The sequence below is a fragment of the Camellia sinensis genome, chromosome 13, assembly GCF_055761805.1.
Source record: "Camellia sinensis isolate YWXY chromosome 13, ASM5576180v1, whole genome shotgun sequence".
In the NCBI taxonomy this organism is placed as follows: Eukaryota; Viridiplantae; Streptophyta; class Magnoliopsida; order Ericales; family Theaceae; genus Camellia; species Camellia sinensis.
The window spans coordinates 98,078,980-98,102,227 of NC_138973.1; the positions used below are offsets into that span (position 1 = coordinate 98,078,980).

A 23,248-nucleotide genomic window follows, 5' to 3' on the forward strand; every position below is an offset into this window, starting at 1 on the left:
CATCTCAGCGATTCAGATCGGTGATTCAGAAGGTATTTGTGCATGTGCCTTCAGAAATTGCCGCTCATGATGTTCAGAAATTGCTGTTCTATTGTTTGATTCTCCTCTTGAGTTCCGTTCTATTCCTCACTGTCACCGCGAGATCGCCGATCTTCAAGGTATGTTTCGTTTCTCTGCTTTCTTTTTTATCTATACAAATTGCATATATATATATATATATATGTGTGTGTGTATATGTATGTATATGATTGTGTTTATGAAGTTTAATTTGATTATTGATTGTTTGTTATTTGAGCTTCAAATCTGTGATTCTGTCTGTTTAGTTACTGAAAAACAGTTTGCTGGAATAAATTACTGTGTAGATTTTGGGTTCTAATCTAAGGCTGTTTTACTTTTTAAGGCATTCAATTATGACAATGAAGGCTGCCAAGGGTAAGGGGGCACCAATCAGGGTCCCAAAGGAGGCGTTGAAGCCAGTTGATGACGGGTTTGCTAAGTTTGTGTAACATTTTGGTGGTTGTAGTTGCACCTTTGTGGGTTTTTTTTTGTTTGTTTTGTTTTTGGTGTTTACATTAATGTGAATGACTCTGTTTAATGTTATGATATTGACCATAAGTTTCAAGGTCGAGTCAAATGAGTTCTATATGCACCTTAAAATAAAAGGTGTGTAAATAGAGGCACCCGTATTTGTAATTTACCTTTTAAAATATATATGTGTTAACATAGAAAAGCGGAGTGACTTAGAAATCAGATTATAAATTTTAAAATTAAAACCGTGGTTAGCGTATAGAGTGGTGTGAATTGATGTGGATCAACGCGATTTTATAGACTGAGAGGTATTTTACATGGTCCTAATTCTATCAAACAATTTTGAGTCACGTGCCACGCACGTGTAAAACCCCATCCATCCCTCTCGTCCAAAAAAGCTTCTTATCCAATTTTTGGGGCTGCAAAAAATAAACTTCGTCAGCCTCTGACCAGTAAGCAAGTGAAACTCTACTATCCTTGCATTACCCACTTCAAATTAATCAAACTAAAAGCAAGTCAAGAGCAGCTTCTTAGAGTCAGACATGGCAGTTTCATCACTCTCAATGACCTTGTGAATTCTGAAATTAGGGCTGTAAATTTGATGCAAAATTGCTGGTTATGCCAAAGGTGGAATGTATAAACTAACTTCTTGTGAGATATGATTGTTTTGATTCTTGCTTTGGATTATATAATGGTAAATTTTAGGAAATTCTAAGAGAAGGGCAATACTGTTGGGAGTAGGAGCATTAGCTTTGAGTTCATGCCCTGCAAGTTCACTCTTTGCTGAAGGTATGATGGTTTTTTAATTTTTTTTCCTTTTTTTTTTTTTTGTCAATTTGTAGGATATCATTTACAAACAGGACATTCATTCAACTATGAAAAAAAAAAGTCCAACACATTGTCATATGCACATAACAAAGCCAACAACACAGGAAAGACAACTGGAGAGTTGAATGCTTGACCCCCCTAGCCTTGTTGAGAGAGAGAGAGAGAGTGCTTTATTCTCCCTTCAAATCATAAACTACCCATCCAATTAGTTTGAATTGAGATGGAGGTGTTTGTGTTAATGCATTTCTCCAAGCTCTTATGATTACATTATTTTCATGAAGAATGGCATTTCGCTTATGTTATCTTACAATCCTATGCATAATTTTTGTTTTTTAGAAATACTACATTAATGTGTGCTAATTGGGCCTTTTTTTTTTCTTTTTTTTTCTGCATAGAAATACCACAAAACTATGAAGCTTTTGTCAACAAATCAGATGGCTATTCATACTATTACCCCTCAGATTGGAGGGTAAGTTACATGTTTACTAGTCAAAGAGAAGCCAAAATTTAGGCTGTGACAACTCTTTGGTACACTAAAAAGAATTTATGAAGTCTGTTGTTTAGGAATTTGATTTCAGAGGGCACGATTCTGCATTCAAAGACCGATATCTGCAATTACAAAATGTTCGGGTGAGCTTTATTCCAACTAACGAGAGATATACATGATTTAGGCCCTATGGAAGAGGTAAACAATTCCACCTTTTTTATTCCTTCTGAATTTTATTGATGTTTTTGTGACTCGTTTGTATTGCTTTGGAAGGTTGTTTCCAATTTGGTTAGACATGTCTACTCAGCACCGACTCAAATGGTAAAATGTATTTGACATGCAAGAGGTTTGCAACATTTCACCCACCCTGCTTTAACTAAACCAAGAAAATTAGACGTCATTTAGAGCTCCAAATATGTATCTTATGACATTTTATCGAATGCAGCGAACAATTGATGGGAAAAACTATTATACCTTTGAGTATGCACTTACATCTCCAAACTTTTCTCGAGCAGCTTTTGCAACCATAGCAATTGGAAATGGTACAGTTAATGCATCAGATGATGATATCACTTTCTTGGTTTTAATCTATAACTCCCAAATTATTATATGCTTCTAGTTTAGTAACTTTTCGCTGATGATGAATTTCAATTATAAACTTGTATTTACCATCCAACTCAAAATATTCTCTGATCGTCCGAGATTATTGTATTGTAGTGTGTAACACCTTGCTGATAGGGTTGGTGATGTTAGTGGGCAACAAAAAAAATGTGATTTTTTTATTAATAATATAGGTAACCAAATCTGGGAATTTTGGTTTAATTCTCACATACCAAGTGAATTTTGGGGATTAGAACCCGATGGCACTATTTTTCAAGCTTATAGAATACATTACAACCTATTGCTTTTATTGTTGCCCTTTGTAATAATCAATGAGAGCATTAATGCTATTGCTTAATATAGAAACATAAACTGCTTTCATTTAACTTTTCTACATTTTAGTTTCTACTTTCTAGTCTTCCCCGTCATATTAATGGTAATAAAGATAATCCAAATGCCTAATCATGTCCTTTTTCCTTCACCTCTTCTTTTTTCACTTCTCTGTGATTTTATGTTTTTTTTACACGTTTATCTAAACTCTATACTAAACCATTGGAACAGCTTAGCTCAGGTAACTCTAATCCTTAAGGTTTGTTGATGTCTATTGTTTTTATGTTTCTGTTTGGTCAGAGCATTTTCATGTGGAAACTCCCATCTTCTGCACAAATATATTGCACCTACATGGTCTTAGCTATGTTTCTAACCATCTTTTGCCTGGCCATACCGTAACTCTCACTCCTGCATTCTTATTCCTGATTGAAGGCAGTGCGACATGGTAGAGCTCTTGTGCGAGTATCATTCAACAGTAATCTGCAGAAGTCGAACTACATTATGGTAACGGCTGATCCTCTTCAAATCCTGGAAATATGTGCCTTTAAAAGCAGATATTCCTTTCTTTCATAGGATATTAGAGTGTTGAAATTGTACAAGAAAACTGCAGGAAAATGTTTACTTTTGCATGATTATGTCCTGAAAATAGCTTGCCTCTATAAACTGCAGTAATTCTAGAAATTATTCAAAACACTAGTCCAATCATTTTTGCTTAAAAACCCTATTCTCTTTGTAGCATTTTTCTTCGCTCACCATACACATGTGCTCACCATACACGTGCACACATGTATAGATTGTTCTGGAAATGCGTTGGTTGTGATCTGTGTTGATTTTATGGGTTTAGTTCCTAAAATGTTGATTCCGTTGTTGGTTATTCTTTTGTGTATTCGTCAATTTCTTTTGATTGAAATGCTGTATTTGTGAGATGGGTTCAATTGATTTCATCCCCTGGCTTCTGGGTTTCTTTTACTCTACAGCAGTTAGAAGGGGAAAATTAGTACGAGGCTGTGGATTCTGATTACTGGGTCTTTTATTTATTTATTATTAATTTTATGTTTGATTTCCTTGTATTATTTTTTATCACAGAGTTGAAAATTTGTCTAAACATAGATTGTGCTCCTATTCCTCTTAATTCATAAGTCTCTCTCTCTCTCTCTCTCTCTCAATTACTATACAAATGCCTTTGACCTGCATTAGATGTTTGTGGAGGTACCCATCAGAACTATTCCTTCTTCTAATCTTTTATACTGACCAGATGTAATGCCCCACTATTTCTTGTAACCCCTTGTAAACTATGTTGGATGTTACTATAATGCAGCAATACTATAGTTTATGTCATGGATTTAGCGCATTCCTTAAATTTCTTCCGCTTTCATTTTTTATTAAACTTCAATTTTTTGTTCCCTTGGAAATTAAATTATAACTGACGTTTAGATTTAACACTTTAACTACTTCCAAAATGGAAGCAGCGAAATGTGGGACTGGCATGGAGAGGGTTATTGTCTCCAGAAGGAAACCAATCTGGGTGAGCCTTGCTTTGCTTTTCGCATTAATGTTAAGTCAAGATATTTGGGTAAAGTTTTGATGTGGAACGGGTTTATTGTTGTGAGCAGACATATCTCCATGCCTTTGGGATGTAGTAAGCCAGAATGAAGAAGATCTGTCCTACATGTTTGACGAAACAACACCTGTTAAGGCCTGTGGGGATTTGGCTTACCATGTTGCTGACAATGGTAGTTTTATACTTTACTAAAATGTTTCAACATTTGCTAGCTTTTAATGCTTGTTCGATTTGAAGGACACTATTTTTTATCTGGAAAAAAATGAATTGCAGTAAACATGGACAAGGAATTACAGCAATGCACGGAGATGTCTTCACAAGTAAAGAGACGTCGAATGCTGCAGTTTGACAATGAGATTTTGGGTTCCCCTCTTTGCAATGAGGAGATATCATCTGTCTTCTTAAAATCGAAGGTTTGTGCAAGCCTATTTCCTCGTGGAAAATGTTACATGATACATCTTTTGCTGTTCTTGGGGAAAAATTCTACATAGTGGTCTTATTTTGGTTTCACACAAAAGATAATTGTTGAGATACCGGTTCTGTTGTATATTGACAATTATATGACTTCTATCTTTTGGAAGGGAAACAAATTTATCATCCACCACATATCAAGATAAATTATTTTATGATATCAACATTTTGTCAGGGGATCATTATTGGTCAATGATCATTATTGGTCAATGCAACTTCTGAACTAGTTTAGATTTGGGTTTCACCTAATTAATTTGTTCTTGCTCACTTCATTAAGGAAGTTTCAAACACTTGCATTTATAATCAAAGTTTCAGTTGAAATTACGTTTTAGTATTAATTTGTGTGATTGAATCAAGTTTCACAAAACCATTGGATCACTCTTTTTTGGTTCTTTGATTAGGAGAGAGAAGATTCGCTTGAAGAGGCTTTATCTGATATGTCGCATTAGGTGTCTGGTTTTGAAGGTTTGTCCTGTAAAGTTCTGTTCTGAGATGAATAGGTTCTTAACATTCATACATGTTTTTTTTTGTCTTGCTTGTCATAATGTGCTTAACAGAGGAAACATCTGCAACTGGTCACGAGGGCCTGGATCAGTCATCTGAGGGATGGCTAGCTGATTGCTTCAATAATGATGAGATGCATTGCAGCCCTGATGATCTGTATATATCTCTCAACTTTTCAATTCAGTCTTCTTCATCTTCTCCCTTATTTTATTAAAAAAAAAAAATTATGTTTCTTTTTTGTTTATTATGTATATAAATTATGATTCAACCACTATAATATGTGGAACACAGAAATCTGTCTGGGCCATCCGATGTTCAAATTGATATTTCAGGTAAATGAAGTAGTATTTTCCATTCAATGTGTTGATTATTTTTTAATTTCTATTTTCCTTGCACTTTTATTATTTATAATTCTAGATTATGTTTAAATAAGTCCTCAATTTATTATTTTTTTTATTCTGCTTTCAGTGCAAGCCTTTTCTGGTATTTTTTATGTAGTCCTCTTTGCAATTTAAAATCACTGTTAAATTGTGAATTTCTTCAGAATGCAGTTGGTTCTCATTTATACCCTCAGAATCCAGTCCTCCGCCTTGGAAGTCAGCTCAACTTCAGTGTAGAAGGTTGGTGTATGATAAAATTTTACATTAATTTTTAGTTGGTCACAACTAAAACTCACAAATCCATTTCGGAAATCTAGATCTAAAAGACAACATTGAATTAATGTTTAAAAAGGCATACTAATTGTATATGTCAGGTAGAAATCTTAGTCTGAAATTGATGAATAATTCAAATGCTATTTTTTTTTTTGTCTGAAATCTATACTAAACCATTGGAACAGCTTAGCTCAGCTAACTCTAATCCTTAAGTTGGATATGCCCAGTAGTTGCAGGAATGCCATCAAGGATTTATCCGTTGGGTTAAGCTTGAAAGCTCAAACATTGAGTGTTTATATTTAAGAGCTTCTTCCTTCCATGCTATTGGAGAATATAGAGAAGCGGTATTAGGGATTCTTTTTCTTGATTTTCCCATTTAAACTACTGGGCATCATGCTCAATTCTTCTTTGCTTTGGTTTACTAAATTTCATTTTATGATAAAGGTGAAGGATTATGATGCAGAAAATTACAAATTATATGAAGAAGTTGGAGAAGGTGTCAGCGCCACTGTTCACCGGGCTCTCTGCATTCCTTTGTGTTGACTGGGATTTGGGAATGTATCCTGCTCAAAATTGTCTTTGTTGTACATGAACCTATTATGATTAATTGAATACGAATCCCTATTCTGCAGTGTAATGATGTGTAATATGCTTGACTATTCCATTGCATCTGCATGTGCAAGCAAATGACTTAACCTATTTTTTCTTTTTATTTTTTGATTGTGTTTGTTGTTTGATTTTGGTTCAGACACAATCATGTAATGTTTATTTAGTCAATATATTGAAGTAGTTGTAAAATTTTATTCATATTATTGTTATTTTTCAGCTTTATTACAGGTATGTTTTTTAGTTAAATATAACAGATTCAGAACAATTTTTTTTTTAAAAAAAGAGCTATAATGGCGTTTTTTCAAAACGCCACTACAGTGCCAACGGACTTTTTTTTAAAATAAAAAAATCGATCACGGCGTTTTAAAAACGTCGCTAAATATTGGATGACGTCATTTTATCATTATTTAAAGCGTCATAAACTTATAGCGACAGCCGCGTCCTCGACGTTTGGTGATAAGCGTCACTAAAGGAATTAGCGGCGTTTTCGCTAAAAGTCATTTTTCCAGCAGTGCTTGCATCATTACAACTTTTTTTTAAAAATAAATATTTAAAATAAACAAGTCTTGAATATTCTAACATAATATAAAGAAAAATAAAACATTGTTTCACAATTTAATACAAACCAACAATCATATATTTTGCCCTAATTTAGGTTTACATGTCATAATCAAGTGTAGCAATGTCCACCTTGTTTTTCACTTTTCACTAATTATATAAAGTAACTCGACATAAATATAATTTTGTGTAATATATATATACAACTTTGACTCTCAAGTTGGCTTAGTTTAGGGATGGCAATGGGTCAATGGCGTGGATATTAATTCCCCATTTCCATTCCTTCATAATAAATTTTCTCCATTCTCCATGGGTACCACCCTCCCCATTTTGTAATGGGTTTAGATTTTTTCCAACCCACTTTAATCCCCATTTTTATTTTATTTTTATTTTTTATATTTAATGTTAAAAACCATTTTTTTTAAAGGTTCACAACAAAAACTAAATATACCTTCAATCTTTTTTCTTTCTTTTTTAATATATTTAATGTTAACAAACTTTTTTTTTAAAAAGGTTTTAGCTAAATATACATTCAATCTTTTTTCTTTCTTTTTTAATATATTTAATGTTAACAACTTAATTTTTTTTTTTTTAAGGTTTACAACAAAAGCTAAATATATATTCAATCTTATTTTATTTTATTTGGTTCAACAACAAAATCAAATACACATTAATTAATTAATTAAAAAGTTTGTTTTATAATAATCAAATATATAATTTTGAGACAATCAAATAAGTTTTAGTAATTAAAAAAAAATGTGGAAGAACGTGGAAGATTAAAAAAAAAATTACAACCATCTCTCTCTCTCTCTCTCTCTCTCTCACTCTCACTCTCTCCCCTACATGTTATAAGAACCTGTTTACAATGTTATAAGAGCCTGTTTGAAGAAATAAAATGTGAAAGAACCTGTTTGAAGAAAGTGTTATAAGACCCATATTAAATTGCATCAGGGCATAAATAAGGAATTGTTTGTTGATCTCTTAGCCACAGACATTTTAGACATTAAACCATATTTCTCTTAGCAAATTTGAACCATTCATTTTAATTTATCCAAAATCTAATTATACCTTTTAACGAATCTGAACCACTCATTTTAAGACATCTATGCCTTACCACACCCAATCCATCCTCCATCTTCTTCCTTTAGTCCCCTACGAATTTTGTCGTTTGTTACTTTCAAAAAACAAAAAATGTTTTTTCAATTAAATTTTTACTAATTTCACAACACCATCACCACTATTCTCACATTCACTATCACACTACCATCACCATAGCCACTACCATCATCACTGCCGCCATACCCCACCACTATGTCACAATCTCTACTTTCACCTTCATTCCATTACCACCACCACCAAATATAAAAAAATATATTTTTAATTTTTTTTATAAAAAATATTTTCTATCTAAATAAATGAAGCATAACATTGGGAAACAAGCTGATTTCAGTTAAATCTGTTCATAACTAAGAAAAATTCTTTTATTTAAAAAAAAAAATTATTTAGTAAGACTTTGCATCCCCTTTTTGTTTTTCCATCAAATAAATCTTTGTACCCATCATTTCTAACCAATCACGACTCATGCTTGTTTTGATTCTCTACAATTTCCTTATTTTCAAATACCATCACATATATATATATATATATATGTTGTATAAATTGTGTGATAACATAAAACAAATAGATTCATACTCATTAATTGAAATTTCAGAACAAGCAAACTATTCTGAAAATTACAATAAATAACAAAATAAAATAACATAGAAAAGCAAACCGAAACCTGCACTAGACAGTGTCCTTAATTTTTTTAAATAAATATAAAAAATTCTAGATATGCATAAAATTTGACAAGAATAATGTGACAATGTTAATTAATGTGTATTTGATTTTATTGTTGAGCCAAATAAAATAAAATAAGATTGAATGTATATTTAGTTTTGGTTGTGAATCTTAAAAAAAAAAAAAATAGTTGTGAACCTTAAAAAATAAAAAAATAAAACAAAAGAAAAAAGATTGAATGTATATTTAGTTTTGGCTGTGAATCTTAAAAATAAAAAAAAAATGGTTGTGAACCTTAAAAATAAAAAATAATAATAATAAAAAAGATTGGAGGTATATTTAGCTTTGGTTGTGGATCTTAAAAAAAAAAAAACATATGGCGAAAAAAAAATCCATATATTTGGGTTGAGTCTCCATAAATATCCACAGAATAAGTTATCCATTGCCATCCCTAACATAGTTCAGGCAAGATGTAAACTAAGAACTAAACAAATCTTATAGGATTTGTGGTGAAAAAAGTAAGACAAGCCATGTGATGTAGGCCCACCTAATGCGTACATAGCATGGCCACTTGGTATGGCAGAGAATAATGTCGGATTTGGTAAGGTGAACTTGGCCACCAAGTAAAGGTTAACTATGGTCCACAAATAACTCAGCTATGGTTTGGACAAGCTTAAGGGGAAGAAACCTCCTATCATAAATAGAGGCAACATTTGAAGGAAAAGTATGTCTAAACCAATATATTTACTTATTTGTTCTTGTTTATATACAAAACATCATCTAACTTGGGCATTGTCATCCGGCCAGCAACCGCTAGTCGGGTGGTACTAACGATTTGTTATTTTGCAAATCCATAATGGAGCGACTCATCTCTCCATTTGTTATGTCAATTAATCAGTTTGAGACAAATCTAGGGTCTGATTTTAAAACCCAGAACCGAACCAAACCAAACCAAACCAAAATATTGAAATAACCAAACTACCCTATAGAAGTCGGGTTGTTTCAGTTATCGATTTTTCTGGGTTTTTTGTGCAACCCTACTCCTCATGAGCCTTTAATTAATCAACTGACAGCTTATGAGCAAGTTGTTATTCACATCCCCTAATAGTGCCATATATCCATGAAAAAATTGTACATCAATGTGCATATTCATGTCAACCACCATCACAAGAACACCTAAAACGGTAAATAAAGGTTTATTGCACCACCATTGGTCCCCAACTCTGTCCAACAAAGGCTATCTATATCCAAATCCGAAGTACTAAACTTCTTTATAGTTGAACTCTTGTCCGTGTCAAGCCTTGGGACATTGAAAGGGAAGATTCATTCAATTGTTCTTTTATCTAATAGGAAGGTGGTGATGCTTTCATCATTTAACTTCAACAATTTAGTATATGTGCCCACAATAACACATATACATGCAACAATAATTGAGTATGATCAACTAGAGTATTGTGATTAAAAAGCTAGACATTTTTTAGTTTTCATGTATGATCAACAATTTAGTTTTCTTGCGAAATTGGTGATGATTGAGAATGTTCAAGTTTGCAGGAATTGGGTGATGATTTCATGCTTACACAAAAGTAGGAGGCAATAGCCATGCACTAAAGGATTGAAATCCACGAGGGGCAATGAACACAAAGCATAAATTTAAGGATTAAGTCCATCTTTAACACATTGTAAACAAATGTGTGATTGTCAGATTTAAAATATTGCTATAAAATATGTATCATTTAATTCAGACATTGACAAAGAGTAAACACACTACTTACACAAATACTGAGATTGAAAAACACCTGGCTTATGAAGTAGTCACTTGCTATGATCTTTATCGAGTCCACATCAAGGTAAATGATCAACTTTTGTGCATTCAACAGTCATTAAACGTCCAATGCCAGACCATCATCATTGTATTCTACCATCCTCTCATGTCTAGAATTTGTGTGCAGAGGAGCAATACCACCATAATTGCTTCTGCCATTATCCTCTCTAAGTGGCAATTGTTGGCTGCAACCGAGCAGGATTTGCAAAACCTCTTTCATGCTAGGCCTAGTAGAGGGCAATTTGCCGGTGCAAATGATCCCAAGCTGGAACACACCAGCCATTTCATCCAAGTAACAAGCCTCTTTAATCTCCTCATCCAAGGCATCAACTATGGGGTTTCCTTCTTGAATGTGTTGTAATGCCCATTCGGCAAGACACACATCCAAGGCATCAACTATGGGGTTTCCTTCTTGAATGTGTTGTCATGCCCATTCGGCAAGACACATATCTTCATCTCCATCGTTGGCTTCCTTTCCAGTAACTAGTTCCAAAAGGACAACACCGAAGCTGTATACATCAATCTTCTCATTCACTCTTGTTGTACGAGCATACTCTGAAATTCATAGCTTAAAATATGAATGCAAAACAAATTTTAGTAAAGAAAGATTACCCGTCAGCAGTATTGTATGTCACTTACCTGGAGCTATGTACCCAAAAGTTCCAGCCACAATTGACATTGTATTGCACTCTCCATGGTTAACCAATATCTTGGCTAGACCAAAATCAGCAATTTTTGCGTTGAACTGAGAATCCAACAAGATATTGCTCGATTCACATCTCGATGAATTTACGAAGGTGCACAGTCATGGTGCATGTAGCATAGCCCCCGAGCAGCTCCCACTGCAATTTGCAACCGCTTAGGTCAGTCTAAGACAACTTGGTGCACTGATTCAGAGATGCTTGGCCGCTTCTTTCTATGGAGCCACCTATCCAAGCTATGATTTTCCAGATACTTGTAAACAAGAAGTTTTGAATTCTCATTTGTAATACAGCACAGCAATTTCACTATGTTGGAGTGGCGAATCATGCCTAATATATGAACTTCTGCCAGAAACTCCTTCCCAAGCCTTTGGTCCAACTTTTTACTATTCCAAATCCTCTTGACAGCAACAAATATGCCTGAACGGTTTACAGCAACATGATACACTTTCCCTGACCCACCCTTTCCGATCACATTACTTTCAGTCAAACTCGACACAATGTCTGACTCTGTGAAATCCAACATCTGAAATGCTGTGAGGTTCCACGTTAAAATTGTCTCATGCTTTCCCTTTCGTTTAACTCTCTTAATGAAGAACAGTGATAACAAGCTCAGTACAAATATTATTGCTGGTATACTTGCAACTATAGCAAAATGATTGGATGAAAGTTTGATCCAGTTTGGAAGTCCAGAAGAGCAAACATTTAGTTCAAAGAGTGGGCTACTTGAACAAAGACCAGAATTGTTCAAGAAACTGGCATAAAAAATTGCCATTTCAAACTCAACTGGGATTCTCCCAGTAAGACGATTCGAAGAGAGGTTGAGCGAAGTTAGCCTTAAAAGGCCAATCTCAGGTGGAATTTGACCTGAGAACTCATTCTCAGACAAGTCTAAATCAGTTAGGACAGGTAAAAAACCAATTGCTACAGGAATTGGCCCAGACAGTTTGTTTTGACTGAGATTCAGTGTTGTTAGTGAGCTCCAAAAGAATATATCAGATGGAGGATGCCCAGAGAGATTATTTCTATCAAGTAAAAGAGTAGTTAAAAGTGGAAGATTGTGTAATCCTTTACAAATTGAACCGCTAAAGAGATTATTACTTGCCTGGAACACAGACAAAGACAAACTATACCAGTAACCCGCCCCAAATGGGATTTCACCCGAAAATTTGTTATTACTAATATCAATTTGTGATAAATTACTTGAATATGGTTCATCTGGAAGCTGACCCATAAATAAATTGTTACTGTTAGGTCCCTAAGTCTTGTCAGTCTTGTCAATTCCACGAACAAACTTGTGTAATCGAGTTGTAATTTCTGTGCTGTTTTGTGTTGCTCGCTCGAGCGAAGGACTGAGTCTGGCTGCAAACCTGAAAGAGGTCATTGTGCGCTCGAGCGAAGCATTGGAGGCTCGAGCGAAGAACTGCATCTGCGTACAAACCTGAAAGAGTTTATTCCTCGCTCGAGCGAAGACTTTATGGCTCGAGCGAAGGTACTTATGGAAGTCACGCGAGATAAGCTTCTCGCTCGAGCGAGATAAGCTTCGCTCGAGCGAGCTTCCGAATCCGAAATTCTATAAGTAGTTGGTTTCTCCAAACTTTAGGATTACTTTTTAGATCTACTTTGAGATTTTCTGAGGTCTTCTTGTAGAGAGATTTTGGTGAGTTTTCCTTGATGTCTTGAGAAGAGTTCTTCACTCATGATCTAAAAAATACATACATCAAGGAGTTTGTTTCTTTAAATTCAAGAGAGAGTTCTCTTCGGTGGATTCCGAAGATTCTAGCATATAGTTTCAAAAGGTGTTTGATTCTGTATGTGAGTGAGGTTGTGGAATCAACTTCAAGATTGATCAGTTCCGAGACGAAGTCGTGAAAAAGAGTTACAGAAGATTCGAAGACAGATTGACTAAGTTGGGTAATTTGTATGATATCTTTGTAATTTTTTTTACTTCAGTAGTGGATTGATTTGTGGCGGTTCGCCCGTGGTTTTTTAATCATAGTTGGAGGTGTCCAATTGTGGTTTTTTTCCACGTTAAAATCGTTTGTGTCGATTTATTATTTAATCTGAAAAACAAACAATCTAAATCACTTTCGTAAGTGCTTGTTGATTTAGATTGTGTGTTTTGGATTTTTGGGATTTGGAATATTTTAATCTTGATCTAATCACGAATCACTTAGATTTTCAATTGGTATCAGAGCAGGTCACTCTTTGTTTTTTCAAAACTATAGGAGTGTGATTTTGTGTGATTAGTATCATGGATTTTATTCGTGAAGGTAACTCGACTCATAGACCCCCATTACTTGACGGTACAAACTATTCTTATTGGAAAGCTCGTATGAGAGCATTTTTAAAATCCATCGATGAGAAAGTTTGGCACTCCGTAATCTTTGGGTGGAGTGAACCTACAATCACCATGGATGGGATTGATATTCCTAAACCCCTTGATAAATGGGACACAACCGATTACCAGAATTCGAGTTGGAACAGCAAAGCTCTCAACTCCCTCTTCTGCTCTGTCACACCTGAAGAATTCCGTCGAATTTGCACGTGTGAAATAGCAAAAGAGGCGTGGGATATTCTTGAAACGATTCACAAAGGTACTACCTCTGTTAAAAGGGCAAAACTTCAACGTCTCACGTCCGCTTTTGAAACCCTTTTTATGCGCGACGATGAGACGTTCGATGAATTTTATGCTAAACTCAGTGATATCGTGAATTCCTGTTTCACTCTCGGTGAAAAAATCCCGGAAGCAAAAGTTGTTGGAAAAATTTTGAGGTCCCTTCCCGAGAGGTTCCAACCAAAGGTGACAGCCATTGAGGAGGCTCAGAATGTTGATACCCTCAAGCTCGATCAATTGGTTGGAAATTTTCAGACTTATGAAGCCCACCAAATTTCTAAGAAAAAGCAAAAAGAAAATATGGCTTTCACGAGTGCCCATGAGACGGCAAAACCTCCGGAGACTGAATTTGATTTAGAGTCTGAGATGACGGCTATGCTTACAAAACAGTTTAAAATTTTTTTGAAAAAGAAGCCGAATTTCAGAGCCCCTATTTCAAAAGATAAGAGTAATGACAAACCCAAAACTTTTCCACCAAAACTTGCTTCAAAAACTGAAAAAAAGATTGTAAAGGGGCAAGGGGTCAAGTGTTATGAATGTCAAGGCTTTGGTCACATTGCCCTTGAATGCCCTTCGAAAAAGAATCGAAAGAAAGTCTACACTGTAACTTGGGATGATGAAAGCGGGTCGGAGCAAGAACCCGAAGAACCTGAATCTGGAGAAGACGGGGATAGTGCTTTCATGGCTTTTTGGTCTACTTTGACACCACCTCCTCCAAAGCCAGCAGAGTTAGCTCGTGGTCAGAATTTGCATCTTCCTCCCACCTTTGACGGGAGTAACTACCTGTTTTGGAAAATCAGAATGAGAGCTTTTCTGAGAGCTTTTGATCCAGAAGGCTGGCAGGCCATTGAAGAAGATACAGACAGGGCTGACAATCCGAGCAATCAGAGAGCCCTGATCACTATTCGTGGAGCAATTTCTACTGAAGAACAACAACGGGTTGTTCGTTGCACAAAGGCTAAAGAGGCATGGGAAATTTTGAGCCAATTCCATGAAGGAGGAAATTCACATTCACCACCATCCAGCAACTTTTCAGTCTTAGTTGCTAGATTGGAAGAGGCAAAGGAGAATGAAGAGCAAAAAGAGGATGATGAAACATCTGATGACAATGATGAGATCAATGGCGATGAACTACAACAAGCTTACGAAAAGCTATACGAGGAATCTTTGAATTTGTCCAAAACCAACGATAAACTCTCTCTCAAGATCAAAACATGTGAGAGTGAGAATGTCAGGCTGAAAGGAGAACTTGTAGCAGCAAAGCAGAATATCGTCAAGATCTCGAGTGACAGGCAAGACTTAGGTGGAAAACTACTATCCTGTGAAACTGAAAGGAATGAACTTCTGAAGGTGTATTCCACATATGAAGAAAAGCTTGCAAGTCTTGAGCTGTCACAAGCCAGATTGGAAGAGATAGTCTGTCAAAAGGATGAAGAGCTTCGTCTTGCTAGAGCCACTATTGCCATGTGGAACAAAGGTTCCAAATCTTTAGAAGATATCCTCGGGTCTCAACAAATGGGTTGCGACAAAAGCGGGTTAGGCTATGGTGCAACAGCTCACAAGGGATAGGCCTCTACTTCACACGACAAGAAGACTCAAGCAAAGGGAAAATTGAAGCTAGACCAGGCTGATCTCTCTCTTCGTCCACCAAAAGCTGGTAAGATCAACAAAAAGGAGGTAAAACCGGTTTTTATTTGTCATCACTGTGGTAGGTATGGCCACATTCGTCCTTATTGCTATGAATTGTTTGGTAAGGTGTCTCAAAAGAGTAGAAATTCAAATACTTTTTGGGCTAGGAGACAACCTTACATGTCTAGGCGGAATACCAAGACTAAAAAGATTTGGGTGAGAAAATATGATTTGACTTGTTTAGTTGTTCACACTGCTCTAAAAGCACGTGATTCACACATGTGGTATCTTGATAGTGGGTGTTCTCCTCATATGTCCGGTAACAAATCCTACTTCACCTCCCTTGAAAAATATGAAGGAGGAATTGTTACCTTTGGAGATGGCGGCACTTCGAGAGTCATTGGTAAGGGCTCTATAAGTGTTGCTGGTCTACCCAAGCTAAATAATGTTCTACTAGTTGATGGTCTTAAAGCAAATCTTTTAAGCATTAGTCAAATGTGTGATTCCCATCATGAAGTATTGTTTTCAAAAAATAAATGTGAAATTTTGGATAAAAAGGGAAATACTGTCTTACATGGGGTTCGCACATCTGATAACTGCTTTGGGATTGTTACTACTAATGATCTCACTTGTCACTCTGCCATCATTAGTAACATTGACCTGTGGCATCAAAGATTAGGTCACATGAATTTCAATGACCTAACTAAGATAGCCAACAAAGAGCTTGTGAGGGGAATACCTAAACTGGGTAAGAATTTGAGCCATGTGTGTGGACCATGTCAACTTGGAAAGCAAACCCGTGCCCCTCATCAAAAGGTGAACAGCTTTACAACCAAACGTCCTCTCGAATTGGTTCACATGGATTTAATGGGTCCTACTCGCACTGAAAGCATCGGAGGTAAAAGATACATTTTTTTAACTGTTGATGATTTTACTCGATTTTCATGGGTAAATTTTTTAAAGGAAAAATTTGATGCGTTTGATGCTTTCCAGGCCTTAGTCTTTAAAATCCAGAATGAACAAAGTATTTCCATTGATCGTATCATAAGAATCCGAACCGATCATGGTCGTGAGTTTAAAAATAGTTCGTTTTCGGATTTTTGTGATATACATGAAATTAAGCATGAATTTTCTGCACCCATTACTCCACAACAAAATGGAGTTGTTGAGAGGAAGAACAGGGTTGTTCAAGAAATGGCTAGGGTCATGCTCCTTAGTAAGAAACTTCCTCCAAAATTTTGGGCCGAAGCCATAAATACTGCTGTTTATGTCATAAATCGCGTGTATTTAAGGCCCGGCACTTTACAAACTCCATATGAATTGTGGAAGGGCTTGAAACCTAATGTAAAATACTTCAAAACTTTTGGGAGTAAGTGTTACATCTTCAAAGATAGAGAGCCTTTGGGCAAATTTGACTTCCGAAGTGATGAAGGTATTTTTCTAGGGTATTCAACCACTAGTAGGGCTTTTAGAGTCTATAACCTGCGAACTTCATCTTTAATGGAATCTATCAATGTGGTTATAGATGACACAGGTGCACCTCCTCCAGCAACAAATGAGGATGATAATGATGAGTCTCCAATCTTGGATACCGAATCTCAAAATCAAGGAGAAGGTGCAGACCCATCACAAGAAATGGTTACCGAACCATCCTCACAGGTAAGGCCAAGTCCAAAGAGTGCTCCAAGGGACATCACTCATGTTGCCCCTGTCACCACAAGTCCTGAGCTTAAACCATCAGCTAGGCTGAAACTGAATCATCCAGCTCAACAGGTGATTGGAAGTGTCTCGGATCGAATGAAAACCCGAAGACAGATTCGGGATGAGGTATCACATATGTGTTATGTTTCTTTAATTGAACCTAAGAATTTTAAAGAGGCCTTGCTAGATGATAGTTGGGTCAATGCTATGCATGAAGAATTAGGTCAATTTGAACGTAACAAAGTTTGGACTCTAGTTCCCAGACCTAGAGACATGAATGTGATAGGTACCAAGTGGATCTTTAAAAATAAATCTGATGAAAATGTTACAGTTATTAGGAACAAAGCTAGGTTGGTTGCTCAAGGCTACACACAAGTAGAGGGTGTTGACTATGATGAGACGTTTGCCCCAGTTGCACGTCTCGAATCTATTCGTATTTTACTTGGTGTTGCATGTTTTCTTGGCTTTAAATTGTTTCAAATGGATGTGAAAAGTGCTTTTCTGAATGGGTACTTGAAAGAAGAGGCATATGTTGAGCAACCAAAAGGGTTTGAGGACCCTAAATGTCCTAATCATGTCTACAAGTTAGACAAGGCTTTGTATGGATTGAAACAAGCCCCTCGTGCTTGGTATGATAGACTCACTACATTTCTTCTTGATAATGATTTTCAAAGGGGTAGTGTGGATAAGACTTTATTTGTGAAACATACTAAGTCTCATATTCTTGTTGCTCAGATTTATGTTGATGATATTGTTTTTGGATCCACTGCAGAACATCTTGTGAAATATTTTTCGGATTGCATGACACATGAGTTTGAGATGAGCATGATGGGAGAGTTGTCTTATTTTTTGGGTCTTCAAATTAAACAGTCTCCTTCAGGTATATTTGTGTCTCAGTCTAAGTATGCGAAAAATCTTGTGTCTAAGTTTGGTCTTGAGTCTGCCAAACATGCCCGCACTCCCATGAGCACCAGTCTTCACCTCTTCAAAGATTCCTCTGGTATTGATGTTGATCCTACCCTTTATCGGAGTATGATAGGGAGTCTTTTGTATCTCACAGCCAGTCGTCCAGATATTGCTTTCAGTGTAGGTGTTTGTGCCCGTTACCAAGCTAGTCCTAAAGAGTCTCATTTACTTGCTGTCAAACGCATCATTAAATATGTTAATGGGACTTTGGGGTATGGGGTTTGGTTTTCTACTGATACTACAGCTGAGATTACTGGTTTTTCTGATGCCGACTGGGCAGGGTGTGCTGATGATAGGAAAAGTACATCTGGGGGGTGTTTTTACCTTGGGAATAATCTGGTTTCCTGGCATAGTAAAAAGCAAAATGCCATCTCTCTTTCGACTGCTGAGGCTGAGTACATTGCTGCAGGGAGTTGTTGTGCTCACATGTTGTGGATGAAGCAAATGCTTCATGATTATGGGATAGAACAGAACACTCTTACTCTTTTCTGTGATAACACAAGTGCCATAAACATTTCAAAAAATCCTGTCCAACACTCTCGCACCAAACACATTGACATTCGTCATCATTTTATTCGAGAGTTAGTGGAAGAGGGCCTTGTTGTTCTTGAGCACATTCCCACTGAGCATCAAAAAGCTGATATTTTTACAAAACCCCTTGATCTTCTTCGGTTTGAGTTCCTTAGAAAGACCTTGGGTGTCATGCTCGATCACTAGAGTGTTACTTGTTTCTTGAGTAGGTGTAAATGTTTGTGCCTTATGAATGCTTGGATGTGATAATCTCATTATCATTGATATCTGTTTACTTGCATCCAATTTTTTTACACTACTCATGCTGCTTACAAGATCTCATTGTTCATTGGTCATAGCTCATTTTGAATGCCCATGCTCATTAACCTCATGATCTCATTCTGTACACATCCTTGAGATTAATTGTTGCAGGGGTTTCCGCACATGTGATCAAAGTTCTCTATGGACCACTAACAGTGTTTCTTGTACTTTTACTGTGGAATTGACCGATACTAGCATATCATGGGTGATGTTGAGTCTCTTAACCATCTACCATCTGTTTTCACTTCCACGGTTTCTCCCTCAGTTCCTTGAAGTCCGGGCATTAGGAAAAGGCTACCTCAGAGGCACCAACCAGGCCATCCTTTATGATTTCATTCTTCTCTGGTTTGGTTTCCATACTCTTGAGAGTGAAAGCCACCAGTGAGTGCCCACAAGAAAGAAAATGTAAAAAAAAAAAAAAAAAAAAAAAGGGGACTCTTTGATTGAGGGGGAGCCTCCGCATTTACTCAACAAATACCCCGTGATTCCTAGTGGTTTGACTTTTCACTGTATTGTTGAGTTGCTCTTGATGGAGGTCCAGCCATCCGATCACTACTAGGATTAACTCTAGCTCAGTGACCTCTCATGGATTGCACACACACACTTTTTATGTGAGCTCTCATATTGGTTTTTGGGTTGTACATTCTCATGTAGCTTATGATCATTGATTATATTTTATCTGCTTTGCTCATGATTTCCAGTGTCGATTTTTTAAAATTGCAAGTTCACAAGATTCATGAATTGCGGATTATTTCATCTTAGTATTCACTTGGCTCAGTATGATCATCTATCTTTGTTTCAGGACTCACCTCTTGATTTTGAGTATAGTGTTGTTTTTTTTTTTAAAAAAAAAAAAAAAAAAAAAATCTTTTTTGGCTTGTTTTTTTTCTCTTGGCTCAAGCCACAATTGCCTCGCTCGAGCGTGCTTTTGCCACTGCATTAGACCTGAGAACATGCTTTTTTGGCTCGACCGACCCTTTCTTAGCTCGAGCGATCGCCTGGGCATTTTTATCTCTCGCTCGAGCGATAAAGTCTTCGCTCGAGCAACCGTTCGCGGTTCAAATTCTGAATCTGTGCCTATTCAGTTCATCTTTTCCTCCCCCTTCGTCTTTTCTCTCTCTGTCTCCCCTAGGGTTTTTCGTGGTTCTCTTGGCTGCGATCGTCTGCGAGTTTCCCTCTTGATTTTGGTGTTTTTTTTTTCTTCCTCTTCTCTCCCCGTTTCTGGTAAGTTTTTTTTCTTTTCTTCGCTTTATTTTTTTTTGTATGCTACTTGGGTTGCGATGTGGTTGTAGTGGTTCTTTGTTAGGCTCTAGGTTTGATTTTTGTTGGTTGTGGTTCTTCCCTCTAATTTTCGAGCCTCACTCTTGCATCTAGGGTTCGTGAGTTTGTCTATTGCACTCTCCATTGTGCTTAGGGTTTACCATTGGGGGTTTGATAGGGTTTAACATTGGGGATTTTATTTATATATACATATATTGCCATTATGTAATCTGTTTTCTCTCTATTGCTTCATACATTGATGTTTCGATTCTATAATGGCTGTAATATCTTGTTTTCTCTGTGGCTGATTGTTTGTCTCTTTAGCACTGCTCTTCATTTCATTTCTTTTATGCTAATGTTACGAATTTCACTGTTTTTCTAACCCCTGTTGGACTAATTTGTTTTGACTGACTCTTTGTGTTTTGTTTTGGGGGTGGTGTTGTCTATTGGATATTCCTTGTCTTTCTGGGCTCTTGTCTATATTGCTCTGTTTGGGTTGTATTAGTCATGGCCGAGTCATCCAAGCATCGTAAAGCTACGGTTTCTCGTTCGTCCTTCAACTCTGAAAAGTTCCCATCTAAAGAAAAATCTAAGTTGTTTAGGGAGTCTTTTGCATCTCGTACCGTACATTTAGAGCGCAATATCCTCCCAAATGCCTTTGAGGTTATTCCCATTCGATCTTTATTTGATACGTTAGGCGGAGATCAAGTGTTGCATTTCTCCGGGCCACAAAATTTGAGTCTCATCCGGGAATTCTATTGCAATATCCATTCCATTCGCAAAGAACTTCCGGCATCCTTTGAGACTTGGGTTAGGAAGAAGTCACTTGTTATCACTGGGGATGTGTTTCGGATTTTACTTGGTCTTCCTGAAGTTCGTAATTGTCATTTTCCGTTTCTTACCCGGTCAGGTGTTGATTTTAATTGTGTTGCTTCTGAGTTATGTGGTGTTGACCGGACTTGGATCACTGGGGATCTCCTTCAGCAAAATGAGTTGCTTCCTCGGTTCCGTCTCTTGAATATCATCGTGTGTGCGAATCTTTATGTCACCACCCATTCCTCGCATATTACTCAGGACCAAGGTTATGTTCTGTATTGTATTCATCACCGACTACCTATTGACCTTCCGGAAATGATTGTTTCAAAAATGATTGGGGTTTCTGAGGGCCGAAAATCTTTGGGGCTTCCTTATGGGTGTTTGCTTACTCGTTTTCTCACTGCCCTAGATGTTCTTTCTTTTGATGATGATGAGTTTGCTTACCCTATCAAACCCATTACTAAATTGACAGTCTCTCAGAGTCAGGCTCATGTGAGGGGGAGTGTGTCGGGGGTTGGGAGTTCTGGTGCAGGTAATGATGATTCCCTTGCCGAGGAGGAGGAGTTTGAGGCCGCCAATGCCGGTGCCCCTGATCTTCCTGAGCTACGCCCTCGCTCATTTCGTGGCCAGCTACAGCACTTTGAGCAGTCTATTACACGTCGCCTTGATCTTTTGGCTGCACGTCTTGATGCTTTTGATGGCCGCCTTGATGAGCAGAGTGCCGTGCTTGCTCAGATTCTTTCTCTTCTTCAGTTGCAGCAGCCACCATCGTCTCCTTCTTAGCTTTTGGCATATGCTTCTATTGGACAGTTTTTGTTCTTACTCTGGATAGTTTTTTATGCTATATCTGCCTGTTGTTGTTTTTGGGTCACTCCCGGACAAAAAGGGGGAGTAGTTTTGGTACTCATGATTTCTTTTTGCAGATGAGCATTTGGACGTTTATATGATGTGGCTATTATTGATGTGAATGTTGGGTGCTATATGTTTTTATCTATATGTTTTTGTGTTATATCTTGATGGTTATCTATATGTTTTTGTGTTATATCTTGATGGTTTGTTTTGTTATGTTACATTTCAGGTTTGATGGAGTTAGCTTTCATTACAGGTTTTCCTCAAGTTTGGTTTATTGTTTCACGATGTTAGTTCCAGTTTGTTTTGAGATTGGTTGCATAGTTGGTTTGCCTTGAGTTGTAATAGTTTTAGCTAGTTCGTTTGCTTTGAGTTGTAATCGTTTTAGCTAGTTCGTCTGTTTAGGAAATTGTGTTAGGAAGTTTTGTCCGGGTATTGACAAAGGGGGAGATTGTTAGGTCCCTAAGTCTTGTCAGTCTTGTCAATTCCACGAACAAACTTGTGTAATCGAGTTGTAATTTCTGTGCTGTTTTGTGTTGCTTGCTTGAGCGAAGAAGGCCTCGCTCGAGCGAAGGACTGAGTCTGGTTGCAAACCTAAAAGAGGTCATTGTGCGCTCGAGCGAAGCATTGGAGGCTCGAGAGAAGAACTGCATCTGCGTACAAACCTGAAAGAGTTTATTCCTCGCTCGAGCGAAGACTTTATGGCTCGAGCGAAGGTACTTATGGAAGTCACGCGAGTTAAGCTTCTCGCTCGAGCGAGATAAGCTTCGCTCGAGCGAAGCATTGGAGGCTCGAGAGAAGAACTGCATCTGCGTACAAACCTGAAAGAGTTTATTCCTCGCTCGAGCGAAGACTTTATGGCTCGAGCGAAGGTACTTATGGAAGTCACGCGAGTTAAGCTTCTCGCTCGAGCGAGATAAGCTTCGCTCGAGCGAGCTTCCGAATCCGGAATTCTATAAGTAGTTGGTTTCTCCAAACTTTAGGATTACTTTTTAGATCTACTTTGAGATTTTCTGAGGTCTTCTTGTAGAGAGATTTTGGTGAGTTTTCCTTGATGTCTTGAGAAGAGTTCTTCACTCATGATCTAAAAAATACATACATCAAGGAGTTGGTTTCTTTAAATTCAAGAGAGAGTTCTCTTCGGTGGA

The 23,248-nt window shown here is 37.0% G+C and overlaps 2 pseudogenes across 1 annotated transcript; one reads left to right on the forward strand and one right to left on the reverse strand.

Moving 5' to 3' along the window:
* Positions 1-2,835: 2,835 nt before the first annotated feature.
* On the forward strand, positions 2,836-6,677 carry LOC145806332 (protein XRI1-like; annotated as a pseudogene). Its single transcript, XR_014349297.1, has 9 exons — positions 2,836-3,277; positions 4,240-4,298; positions 4,387-4,506; positions 4,608-4,747; positions 5,207-5,270; positions 5,363-5,465; positions 5,601-5,641; positions 5,854-5,929; positions 6,407-6,677. The product of XR_014349297.1 is annotated as a protein XRI1-like (transcript).
* Positions 6,678-10,612: 3,935 nt separating this feature from the next.
* LOC145805579 (uncharacterized) overlaps positions 10,613-23,248 on the reverse strand; it is an 82,242-nt pseudogene continuing 69,606 nt past the window's right edge.